The sequence below is a fragment of the Siphateles boraxobius genome, unplaced genomic scaffold, assembly GCF_051911475.1.
Source record: "Siphateles boraxobius isolate OS27281-9 unplaced genomic scaffold, OSU_SipBor_1 61, whole genome shotgun sequence".
NCBI classification, from domain to species: Eukaryota; Metazoa; Chordata; class Actinopteri; order Cypriniformes; family Leuciscidae; genus Siphateles; species Siphateles boraxobius.
In genome coordinates, this window is record NW_027509188.1 from 12,425,001 (window position 1) to 12,438,954 (window position 13,954).

General features: G+C 42.1%; 2 protein-coding genes across 2 annotated transcripts in view; both read right to left on the reverse strand.

Annotated features, from left to right (window-relative positions):
• Positions 1 to 13,954, reverse strand: part of ttll1 (tubulin tyrosine ligase-like family, member 1) — a 327,240-nt gene that overhangs the window by 274,023 nt on the left and 39,263 nt on the right. The gene's annotated exons all lie outside the window — the stretch shown is intronic.
• LOC143718368 (uncharacterized) overlaps positions 1 to 13,954 on the reverse strand; it is a 295,554-nt gene that overhangs the window by 165,033 nt on the left and 116,567 nt on the right. The gene's annotated exons all lie outside the window — the stretch shown is intronic.

Genomic DNA, 13,954 nt, shown 5'->3' on the forward strand with positions numbered 1-13,954 from the left:
ACTTGTTCCAAACAAATCACACAATTATATTATATCAGAGTACACATAAGTATAATATAAGTACACATAAATTACACCAAAAAAGAAAAAAATAAGTTATCCTCAACAACAGAGCACAGCGCTCCATTACAGCACCACTTCATTTCAAATGTTAGTAGATCCTTTGTCGACTTATAAAAACAAAAATCTATCAATATTCGTGATTTGATTAGATTTGAAAACAGTATAACCACATCTTCACCCGACAGTCTATCCACCATATTTTTCCTGCTCATGTAAATGGCCAGTTTTGCCTGCCCTAGCACAAAATTCAAAAGCTGACAAGTAAACCTTTTACTTCGAACATATTTAAAACCAAAAATAAAAATCCTCATGGAAAACAATTTGTTAAAAGAAAAAAACACACTTTCCAATATTAAAAATAAAGGTTTCAGTCTGTCACATTCCATAAAAGCATGAAAGACCGTCTCTCTTTTTGAACAGAAAGGGCAATCAGCAATAACTTCAGGATTAAGAACTGAAATAAAAGCATTAACAGCGATGGCACAGTGAAGAAGCCTCCACTGTATATCCCCTGCCCTTTTAGATAACGGTGGCTTATACAGTGACCTCCACTCAGGCTTTACATTCTCTTCAACACTCAATACTCGGCGCCACTGCGTGTCAACTTTATCACTTAATACCTTTTTATTAAAAACTTTAACAGATATTTGATAAAAAGCTTTGCCAGGTGCTGTACACAAGTCCAAACACAAAGGTCTTTCAGCATCTAGAAAAGGTCCACTACAACCATCCAATTTAGGCAACATGAAAAAAACAGGAAAGGAGTCTTCTGTACTGGAGGTGTTTACTCCTCCACGACTGTCCATCAGTAAATCTTTTTCTTCATTACTGACCAAAGATTTCCAGTTCTTTAGCATCTGTTCAACAGTCCGTACAGACCTGACCTTTAGACAAGAGGCTACTTCTTCTGCTCTTTCAAAATCCAGTCCAGCTACATGAATCAAATGTCCAAATGTGACGATCCGTGAGTCCTGCAAAAGTACTTTAAGTCCATGAAAGGAGCAACTCTCATTTGATAAATCGAAACGAGCTCCGTTTATTAGTGGCTCCTCCAGAAGCCAATGAAGAGAAAGTGTTGTCTCATCTCTCTGTGAGTCAAAGAGACTCCAAACCTTAAAAAGATTTTGATAAAACACTGGCAGTCCATTCACGTTCACTTTAAAGGGGTCCATTAGAAACAGAGACTTGTCCAACCCCAGTCCTTCAGTTCTGTGCAAAATGGTACATGTAACAGCCCGCCACCCATTCACTGATGATTTATACAGAAAACGTTGTAAAAAATGCAAACGAAAAGCTGCTATTCTACTTTTCAAATGTATCAAACCATGACCACCCTCCTCTTTAGGTAAGTGCAACACACTCTGAGGGACCCAGTGTAACTTATCCCAAAAAAAATCCACCAAAATCCCTTGAATTTTTGCTAGTAGTAGTGCGGGAGGATCCAAACATGCTAACCTATGCCAAAGGCAGGAAGCTACTAAATTGTTCACAATTAAAGTCCTCCCTTTATATGACAACTTTGGTATTAACCATTTCCATTTGTCAAGCCTGCCTTTCACCTTATCAACAACCCCTTCCCAATTTTTCTGAACGGACATTTCATCTCCCAAATACACTCCTAAATACTTAAACCCTCCCGTTCCCCAAGTTAAACCATCAGGAAGACTTGGTCTCCCTTTTGACCAATTTCCAATTAAACGTGCTTCACTCTTGTTCCAATTAACTTTTGCTGAAGACAAAACTCTAAAATCTTCTAAAACTTTCATTAAAACTTGTACATCATTTTGTCCATTAATTAAAACTACCACATCATCAGCATAAGCAGACAAAGAAATGCTACTTTTACAAATAGGTAGAATCAAACCGCAAACATGTTCTCTTAATTGTTGCAACAAAGGTTCTATAGCAAGTGCATATAACATTCCAGACAAAGAGCAGCCCTGTCTAATACCCCTATTGAACCTGAAAGGAGTGCATAAGCCACCGTTTATCTTAAGCACACTCTCAACGTCACCATAGAGCACTTTCACTTTGTCAATAAAATCCTGACAGAATCCAAAAGCTTCTAAAGTTCTCCACAAGTAAAGGTGTTCGACCCTATCAAACGCCTTTTCTTGATCTAAAGAAATAAGTCCAATATTAAGGCCGAGCAACTTGGAGACATCAAAAATATCCCTAATGAGGGAAATATTGTCAAAAATTGACCGACCAGGGACACAATAGGTCTGATCTGGATGTACCACCTGATCTATAATTTTAGATAACCTATTAGCTAAAGCCTTCGAGAGTATTTTATAATCTGAGCAAAGGAGCGAAACAGGACGCCAGTTCTTAATTTCTAAAAGATCTCCTTTTTTGGGGAGGAGAGTGATGACCGCTCTACGGCTACTCAACGGCAACCTACCTGAACTCAAACTATCATTAAGAACCAGCAAAAGGTCCTCCCCTACCTCTGTCCAAAAGTGTTTATAAAATTCAACAGGAAGGCCGTCAATTCCTGGCACTTTCCCAGAATTCATGCCTTCAAGGGCCTTATGCAACTCTCCCAGGCTTAATGCTCCTGAGAGCTCTGCATTGGCACCGTCCGACACTTGAGTCAATCCTTTAAAGAAAACACTTTCAGAATCCCATCCTGTTCCCAGCTCATTCTTATACAAGTTTTCATAAAACCCACAAGCTCTTGCTCGTATTTCTGCATGATTAGCTAAAATCACTCCAGCCTCAGAGCGCAAAGCATGCAAAAAACGTTTTTGCCCATTTTTCTTTTCAAGGCTAAAAAAATATTTCGATGGTACATCCATCTGTTCAATACTTAAAAAACGAGAACGAACCAGAGCTCCTTGTGTTTTCACCCCCAGAAGGTCAGCTAACTGAGTTTTCTTATTTGAGATCATCTCTGTATAACTTTGATTATTTGTTGCATCAGCTAAACTCTGTAATTTAATTATTTCGGTCTCCAAGAGCTTCATAGAGCTATTTAACTCTTTGGTGACATTACGAGTGTACTGTTGGCAAAATTGTTTTATTTGGACCTTTCCAAAATCCCACCATTGCTGTATGTCTTGAAAAGAAAATTTTGTCTTTTTAAACTCTTCCCAAAATACTTTAAATACATCCTTAAAATCCTTACTACACAATAAATTAGTATTGAAGTGCCAGTATGCACTGTGGGGTTTAATTTGATTTAAAAAGAAAAGCCCCAATACCATATGATGATCAGAAAAACTGACCGGAGTAATGACACAACTTTTAAAAATACCCAACTGATGTTTGAAAACATAAAAACGATCTAATCTTGCAAGAGATAAAACATTGTCACGAGCATGAGCCCATGTGTACTGTTTCTGACCGTCATGAAAATGCCTCCAAATGTCACATAGATCATTCACATTTACCATCCTTGTGAGACGTTCACGTGAAGGCATATGGGGCTCAATGTGATTTCTGTCAATATTATTCTCAGTACAATTAAAATCTCCTCCTAAAAATAAATATTCTTCAGTACTGCATCTTTGTAACATGGAACTGAGTGCATCTAAAAACACCAATCTTTCTATTGCTGACGTTGGCGCATAAACACAAACAAAAACAAAGACATATTTTTCAAAGATAGCTCTTATTTTTAAAAGTCTCCCTTTCACAATCTCATCAACTTGATAAGAGACTGGACTAAAACTCTTAGTAAATAAAATACCCACACCACCACTAAGTGTGGTATTATGACTGAGAACAGAAATGCCATCCCACTCCTGCATCCAATCAGCAGCATTTTTAACATCACTGTGTGTCTCTTGAATAAAAATAACATCTATTTTTTCCTGTTTGATAACTTCAAACAATTCAGCTCTTTTTTTGCAATTTCTTGCACCATTCACATTCAATGATGCAATACACACTTCAATCATGCTTAAAAATAAGAATAAGATCAAACTATGATTCATAATCATAGATTCAAACTTTTTCACTACCATCATTTAAATTCATGTTGAGGTTTCGCAATATTTTCTTTAAACGGTACACCTCTCTGTTTGAAAAACAGCTTTCAGTCATAAAATTCTTTGTTTTTTCTACAAACTGTGCTACATCTGGAAAGTACTCATTGACGAACACCCCCCTCTTATTCTTCGTAGATTTAAGGAACAGTTTAATGTCATCTACATCATAATTGCGGCAGGAAAACTCACTTTGTGACAAAGTAACACTTGAGTCAGATAATTCACTGTCACTCTCTGAATCAACCTGATCAGCAACATCTTCAAGATCTAATTTCTTTTGTTGTCTATGAGCTGTATCTGACTTCTTCCTTTTTAATGGCACTTTAAATACTGTTTGTTCTGAAACAAATGCATTAAGGCCTACCGTCAACCTCCCGAACATCCCGCATAACAATGTCTGATTCTGTTTTATCGCTTGACTCACCTGTGTCTTCCTCGATTACAACAAGTTTTTCAATTTCGGTTTCCTCCTCCACTGAAACAACATCATCCTTCGAAGTCCCAGCGCGTTGATCTCCATCAGACTCACTCGCCCGCGCCACCGCTGATTCCGCCTCGGCTGAGGCTTCACCGGCCTCACCGGGCTCACCGGCCGGCGGCACAGTGATGTTAGCTACACCTTCAGTGTCAGCCAAACGATCGTCGTCTTCTTGTTTGCTAGGACAAGTTCGAACCAAGTGACCGACTTTACCACAGCCGAAGCATTTGATTTTATCAGTGGTGATGTAAACCACATAATCAAACTCATCCACTCGAAAATTCAACGCAAGATCTAGATCTGCGTCGTTGTTTACAACCATGTAAACTGAGCGTCTGAAAGACACAACATGCTTCAGTAAAGGAGAAACGCGGCCAATTGGAATCTTTTTAATCGAGGAGACTAATTTTCCGTAGCGAGATAGAGCCTGCGTCAAAACAATATCACTAACAAACGGCGGGACATTCGAAAGGGTGACTCTTTTAGATGGCAATGAAAGGGGCAAGACGGGAGTGAGAACACCGTCGAGAATAATTCCCCTCTGAACGACCTCATTTGCCTTTTCTACTGTATTAAAAAAAAGAACAATAGCGCTATTCATTCTTGAGGCAGACATTATGTTTTCATGCCCCACAATTTCCCCCACAGCCAAACAACAGCTCTCCACACTCACGGTAGACGCCACTTTTACCCCGTGACGACGCGTGAGTGAACTCAACCCCTGTGCACCTGGAACCGCCATGTTCCTCACACACCAAAAAAACCACCCCCCTACAAAACTAAAACTTCTAAACCATACACAAAAAGAAAAGAAAAAAAGAAAGAGAAAAGATAGAAAAAAGAAAAACAAGCACGAGTCACCACTCACGCTCACGCTCACACTCACAAACTCCCAGCATGCACTCCGACAGAGAGAGAGAGAGAGAGAGAGAGAGAGAGAGAGAGAGAGAGAGAAAAGAGGAGGTAAAGGGAGAGAGAAGGAGAGAGAGAGAGAGAGAGAGAAAGAGAGAGAGAGAGAGAAAAGAGGAGGTAAAGAGAGAGAGAAGGAGAGAGAGAGAGAGCCTCAAGAAAGAGACCCAGAGCATAAAAGAGCACCTGTGAGTGTTTATTTCCAAACTTTTACCTCTTTCTCCGGTGAAAATGTTGTTTGCAAACGTAGCCGACGCCGAGTAGGCTGGTCATGTCTTCAGTGTGATTATTGTTGATAGTGCCAACTCGTGTTCCTCGCGATTGATTGTCATTGACACAGTCAGGCTTACGGGAGAGGGAGTGAGTAGTAAGCGTCTGTGTCGCTGTGTTTGGCAGGTGTGTGTGTGGGCGGTGAGCTTGTGTTGTAGGGAGGTGAGCGTGTTTTGGTCGCTGGTCGAGGATCTCCCCCCGCGGCCAGCAGATGTAACGTGCCTAACGCAGCATCCTGGATTTGAGGCATGCTGCCTGAATCTGTTTGTGCTACAGATAGCATACTCACACTTCAGGCAGGATCATGGCCCCCTTCAAGCCAGCACGCACTAGTATGTTCATGGTTTATGTTTACTTTACCAATCTTTTTACAGGGAGTCCTTTGAACAACAGCTATAGGTGACAAGAGATGTGTTGCATGCACAAACATGCATAAGAGACAGGCTTCAAATGACGTTTCCAACCTACTTACAGAGTTTAAAACTTACCAATCCTTCCTACTTATCCCTAGGCAATACCGGTACACTGTGTACAGGCAGGCTATACGCTGGGCTTATGGAGTTTTAGGGAGGAGTATAAGGAAGCCTCTACCCTCTTGTGTGGTTTCAACCATAAGGCAAAACTTCCAAAGTGGTGACCAGACCTATCAGGGCTTTCAATGGCCTCGTTTGAATGAGAATGAATAAAAATAATTCTGTAAATAAATATGAATAAATAAATATTCTGTTGTGATCGCCCAGTTGCCCTTAAAATGTTATAAAGTAGACAGAACACATGAATTTTAATAAGTAAAAACAGTTTATTGGCATTGCTTGTAAGGTTTACTAAATATTTATTAAACAAGGACAAATATTACTGAACAAAGACACAGGTTGCAAGTAAACAAATCTATATAAAAAAGCCCACTGATGAAGGGCTAGACCTGATACCTTTCATAAATAATAATAATAATAAACATTTATTTGTATAGCACTTTTCATACATGGAATGCAACGCTTTAATTTCATTAGTACTCTGGCAGAAGCATTATACCATTTACCATTATGTATCAATTGTGGCTTCGCTAAAGAACTCTTCGAAAGGCCAGTGTACATAGCATTGCAGTAATCAAGATGAGAGAAAATAAAAATATGTATGAGTTGCTTAGCATCATCCAAGGATAAAAATGGTCGAATCTTGGCTATATTTCTCAGATGCCTGCAAAAGTGTGGTCTTAACTGAGGGTCAACTGATGGTTCTCGTACTCACTCACACTCACTTACACGCACGCACACACACAGTCACACACACAGTCACACACACACACTCTTTCCTGAATGCATATGCAGTGATACATGCAAAAGCACATCAAGCTGACGCAGTGAGCCCAGACAACACCGCACACAGACGTTGACAAGGCACAGGTAAAATGATTGGTAAATTATTTTGAATTACATACAACAAATTTCATGCAAATAACAGACAGAGGAGCAGACATGCAGCATGCAGGACCCCGTGAATGGGGTACAGCGACAATTATTGCCACTTACAAAGACGAAAAAATGTAATGATTTAGTGCAAAGTAAAACCAAAGCAACAGCACACAAAGAAAAAGCAAAACATGCAGAATACAGGAAACCACCACCAAATGAGATGACAGGGACAGAAGGAAAGAAGATAACTAAATAAATACTTACTAAAATAAATTAAAATAAAATAAATACTTACAACTAAATCATTGGAATTGTCTGTGGAATTTTTTTTTTTAATAATGTGAATTTAGGTTCTCTTGTAGCGTGACTGCCGGGCTAGGAAGAGGCTGACGGCCTCCTCCTTAGGAACCTGTTCAAAGGATTTGGCGATGGGGGCGGGTGCATCAGAGGACAGATTAGCGCTAACCTCTCGAAGAGCTGCAGGTGAATGGGTGTAGCTTTCCTGAAGGGCCTTCATCAATGATGTTGCATAACCTGCAGACATAATAATAATAATAATACTTAATAAAGATCATTGCCAGTGATCACAGATGTCTTGTGAGCCATCTCAAAATATGATAGAACTGCATGACACTGCTTACCGTATGAGGCTGCCTCTTTGATGGGACGCACCACATGGGCACCTTTTCTGAAGCGCGGATACCGCACGCAGTACTTCTCCGTGCTGTCTCCCGGTTGGCATTGTGATTATAATGCAGCGCCGCTAAGAGAAGCCTACAAAATAACATATTTGAGAATTTTTTTGAAACTTGGTTTATGTATGACAAAATACTACAATAGGCATAATAATAGGTACTATTATTACTATAAAAGGCATAATAATTGGCTGTATTATTCCATTGGATAGCACTGACCTGCTATACATCCCAAGGTATGAAAACCCTGTGTGCTTGGGCGCGAAGTGCAAGATGAGGGAGTGGTAAGCCTCAAGGGAGAAGGTCTGGTGCAGAGAATTGCAGAGTTCATTTCTTTGTCTAAAAACATCAGGTTTACCTGAACAAGCTGAACATCCACCGCCTTGTTCACTCTGTCCTCGATCAGAGAGTAGGATCCATACTTTGCGCCGTGGCCCAGGAGAATCTGACATGGAATTAATTACAAATTTGAATTAGGTTTCAAGTTTTTAATAACCAAGGTCTGTAAAGACCATCCACCATGTCATCTGCAAATGCCAAATAAAGCCACCCTACAGGATAACAAATAACAAAATCAAAATGTGCAACTGGTCTATGAGCTCTCACACTGGTTTACCTGCAGTCACCAGCAAGAACTAGCCCACCATCCATTGCCCGTAGGTCACTAAAATTCTTCGCTTGATCGTTTTGCCAGGCCTGAGCGATTACTGGGATGGTGTAGCGGCGCTGATGGGGAAAGTAACTGCTCGCCATCAGTCAGTCAACATTCTTAATGTCTGGGTGGCCAAACATCCAGTGAAATGAACGTTAGCATGATGCTTACCGTGGCAATTTCTCGCTTGCGGCAGACGGTGTCTCTCGACCTCGGGACAGGGCAAGCAGAGAGGTTTGCATTCACAGCTTAAGGTCTGTGTGGAGGACGTGAGCCGAGTCTTCAAAAAACAGAAGACTAGGAAAGCCTCAGGCCCAGACGGCATCTCATCTGCTTGTTTAAAAGCCTGCGCTGACCAACTGGCCCCGGTCTTCACGCAGATCTTCAACAGATCATTGGAGCAGTGTGAAGTTCCCTGCTGCTTCAAACGCTCCACTATCATTCCTGTCCCCAAAAAACCCAAAATCACTGGACTTAATGACTACAGACCTGTCGCTCTCACGTCTGTGGTCATGAAGTCGTTTGAAAGACTGGTGCTGGCCCACCTGAAGGACCTCACTGGACCCTTGCTGGATCCCTTTCAGTTTGCTTACAGAGCAAATAGGTCTGTGGATGATGCAGTCAACATGGGACTGCATTATATCCTGCAACATCTCGACAGACCAGGGACTTATGCATGGATCCTCTTTGTGGACTTCAGTTCGGCCTTCAATACCATCATGCCTGGTCTTCTCACAGCCAAACTGACCCAGCTCTCCATACCATCCTCGATCTGTCAGTGGATCACCAGCTTCCTGACGGACCGGCAGCAGCGAGTGAGACTGGGGAAACACACATCCAAGACACTCACAATCAGCACCGGAGCCCCCCAAGGGTGCGTTCTCTCCCCACTGCTCTTCTCCCTGTACACTAATGACTGCACTTCTAAAGACCCCACTGTCAAGCTCCTGAAATTTGCAGACGACACCACTGTAAAGACTCTGGGGCGGATCTAATCCGTGGGGAATTTGCATATCATAATTAATAATTGGTAATTAATAATTATTCATACATGTTTGGATTAGATCAGTCTTACATGTTAATAAAACTCCCGATAAGGGATGATATGTCATTTTACCTGCATGCATGCCTGTGTATCCTTGCACTTAACCACAAGTTGATTGGAATTACCTGCACGGACCACGTTTTACAAAACAGGCTAAATTAATTAGCTCAATTGTCAGACTAATCTCTGTGGGAATCCACAATGTAGCAAAATGTAATGTCAATTAACAAATGGGGAATGAAGATTGGAGTTTATCAAGACCAAACTTGCCACAAATGGATTTGGTTAAACATTAGTTGGCCAAGTTTAAAACATTATCGCATTAGAGTTGTCGAGAAACATAGACCAAACCACAAAAAGGCAACTCATGAAATAGGGAACTTATATACATTGTTCATACAATTCTCAAGTGGATATATAATAGCATATACTGTATATATATGAATACAGGATTCATTTCTCCTCCTTGGTTAGAATTCAGAGAGGGTGGCAGTTCTGTGAACATTCCTTTGGGTCGTAAACGCCGTTATCTAAGAACACCAGTGATGTTAGTTTTGGTCTCTTTTCACTCCAAAGATGGAAAACATAGTAAACTATATTTTTCATTAACTTCTTACATATATTTGGCTCGAGCAAGTTGAGCGATTTCGTTTAATACCAATCACTCCGTGTTTGTTACGCATACAAGGATATATATATAAACTCTTAGACCTTTATAGAAGTCCGCAAGGTTCAACTACATAACTAACAGTCCTAGATAGACAGGATACAGTATAAACTTCAAACATACAGGAATACATCATGTTTACATTTCATAATCACTCATTTCTGGGTTTTAATGTTATAGATGCATATATGTGTGTGTGTGTGTGTGTGTGTGTGTGTGTTGTCCATTTGCGCATCTGGCATTCCTTCCTCGCTGGGGGGGGGGGGGGTTTGGAGATAACGGTCTTCTTGGATGTTGGCTCGCGAACAAATCAGGATCGCGCGAGGATCTCTGTGGGGACTCATTACGCTGTAAAGGTGTCACAAACTAATCTACCCTCCAGACTGGCTGGCGCTAACGGAAGATTTAGAATTGGAAGAGTCATAGGTTGGGGCTTTAGAAACCCCTGTTAACGTGTGTTTATTGTGTTAAGGAATGCTGACTCCATGATTCTGCGCTCATACCCTACAGTCCCCCTTTTCGTCGGATGACGTCTCTGTGGAGACATCATCGGACGACAATCATCACAATGGCGGATGGCAGGTGAATCATGAGGGTTTTGTAGCAGGTGGTTATTGAGGCTGAGGGCTCAGCTCGATGAGATTCAAAGCGGTGTCTGGTGTGATCCCCTCTTTCCGGGGGTTCCGTCGGAAACCTCCAGACACGGCTTTCGTGAGCTTGGCTGTCGATGTTCGCATCTCGTTGAGCCTCCTATACAGGATGAAGGCAAGGCCTAGTGACAGGATGTGGCTGACTACCATAGAGATACACAGCGCGGTGTCGGCTGCGGTCCAGGCTTGGACAACAGGTGAGGTGTATTTGTAGAGGGTCAGTTGGCGTGGTGACGGCGGAAGCCAGCACCGTTTGGACAAGGCTAAAGGGTATCAGGTACGGTGGAATCCTTCCCATGGCTAGGCTGTCAATGGAAGAGCTCACCTCCCGCAGCATGTCTGCCATCAGCCTATGACCAGCTGAGTTTGAGCAAAGTCATTCTGGAAAACCGTAAACAGCTGTTTCATAGAGTTCACGGTCTGGTTCAGCAGGACGCTGTGAGTGTTGAGAACCACCACAGTTCCCCTCAAAGTCTTGCCGATGGTCTGAAGGGAGGCACTTTGTGTGTTGAGTTGCTCTTTTATCTGTGGGATTTCAGTCCGGATTTCGGCCACGTGCCGTCTCATGGTGGCTAAGTTCACTGAGTTGACACTAGACATACCGATGTTAAACAGAGTTCCGACGGCAGCGGCGGCTCCGAGCAAAGCTCCAAGGAACCGTTTGGAGCGGCGGTTGTGTCCACTTAGCTCCGCTTGTGTGACAGTCATTTTCTCAAGTTGGTTGAGCATGTGCCTGACATCGGCCTCAGCGTGAGTGAGGGAGTCCTCTGTCCATCGGGCACCGGCCCAACTGTATTGGGCCACTGCGCTGGGGTAATGTGCTCTGTAAACATTACGCGGGTCTAGTCGAACATATACTTTCTGGGTGTGGGTCCGGCAGTTGGTGATCAGGAGTCCCGGTTGTTCCCTCAGGACGATGCCTGATGCCGGACCTGGTGAGATGATCTCCGATTGCGGCTGGCCTCTGGTCGACTGAAGGCACAGGATGGCAAACCACAGCAGCATCCTGGTAAAAGTGAAAGGGAGAGAGAAAGAGAAAGGGAGGAAAAATTTCAGCGAGTGTCGTCCTTGGTTGGCTAGGACAGTCTTTCCGCTTTTGAGGACGCCGGTATGCCACTTGGTTCGGTGTCTTGCAAGTGTCTCTGGTGCTGCGGTGTGCAGCACATGGTGCGTCATGGGCATACATTGGCATGACCCCCCTTTTGCACTGTGGCACCACAAGCTGTGGCGCAGTGATGGCATCAGGTGCAGAAAGCTGAATGTTGTCTTGTGCACGCAGCATGTGCCGGTAGACGTCGGTTGTCTGGGGCATTGGTTGTCGGTGGGTGCAGACGGCGTTCGTGGGTGGTTGGAGGGGTATGAGAGGTGGTTTCTCATAGTGTCCATTGTTTGTCATAGTCTTTGGTAAGCTGGAACGTTAAGGTCAGGTTAAGCAGAGGCTCTGTGACATTTTGTCGCCCTTGGGGTGAGACTAATGCATGACCCTAAAAGTTCAGAACCAAGGTTTAATGGGTTCGCTAGGAATGTAGCATAAAGCTATGCGTTTCACGTGTATCTAGCTAGTGAAGTGTGTCTTGTATCCTTATCATCTTAGCTGTGGATGTTAGGAGGCTAAGACTTATTCGGTTCCGAGAGTATTTCCCGGAAAGGGCATAGCCGAGATGAAATAACTGACTTAAGATGGTTCTTATGACTAAATTATTTCTCAGGACTTAACTAGTGGTTCACTACGGCTTGACGAAGTGAATGATAGGGGGAAAAAGGACAGCTTTCCTATTCAAATTAGGCTTATTATCAATCCTCAGGACTATAGTTATGCCCTAGTAATCGTTGAAATTACTTGTGTTGCAGGGTCATAAAAATTAGTGCACTTGTTGAAAATAAACAAAATCACAAATAAAGGTGTCTCTGTTTCCTTTCTGGGCCCTATGGGAAATGGAACCACATTCCAACAAGAGAGGAAATGGAATTGAATCATATAGATGACCGAAAAGACAAGGTAATAGCTGAATGCTATTATTATTAAAGTAAAAATAAAAATAAAACGTGGGTGAGTGGTCAAAACAGCGGGAATGATCTGAATGTGAGAATAGTCAGTAGCACTAGTGACTAAACTTTGAATTCGCTTGGACCAACACTCGATGGTGGGTTACAGCGGTTGCGTGTTCACGACCACTTTGTGTGTCCCTTCAAATGTTTAGTCAACATGCTGATGAAAATTCTCATTACTATACAGATTCTTCTCTAGCTACACATTTTACATGTACTTAAGCTTAAGTTTAATTGGCGATTTAGCCTACAGTGCTCAGCAAGGCCTATGCCTAAACTAGTGAAGGTGAACTTTAGCTGAGCAGAATTGAAAGTACGGAAAGTGAAGAATTACAAACCCTAACTAGGGTTAAAGAAAGTATTCTAGAATACTTTGGGCTGTATAAACAGCAGCTGTAATTAAGGCTTAAAGTAAATGATGCTAACTGCTAACTGTAGAAGTTATTATTTAGCTTAGCCTAAGCGGGATGGATGTTAGGTTAGGTTAGCCTAGCCTAAGCTAGATGGATGCTAGGTTAGGTTAGCTTAGCCTAAGCTGGATGGATGGATGCTAGGTTAGGTTAGGTTAGCTTAGCCTAAGCTGGATGGACGCTAGGTTAGGTTAGCTTAGCCACCTAGACTGGTTTGTTTACAACGTGACATCACGAGTTAGCACTTCCTGTGACAAGTCATTGTCATGGGAACTAGAGCATGTCAGAACAATTCGACAGTACCTGAAGAATGTCTGCACCTTTTAACGGGTTAAAAGGGTTATAAGGGGGCGCCTATACTTTAAAGTCTTTTGAGAACTTGACGTTACATTAAGTAAAATGCGACTGTGTTTTGGCATTTGCTAGTTTTACTCATGTAATTCTTCTCTTTACTTTACACAACTTATTCTATTTGTTTACCGAGTAAGGAAATAGATTTGCTGTAAGTCAAAGGTTGTCTAAGCATCTATAGTTACGTCCCTCTCATGCACAAATGCTGGCTCTTCAGCGAGTGAACAGTTTTGATCGCTAGGTAGCTCTCTGCTTGTAGATGCAGCTAAAATTTTTAGGTGAATTACATCAATCTAACAATAATTTGT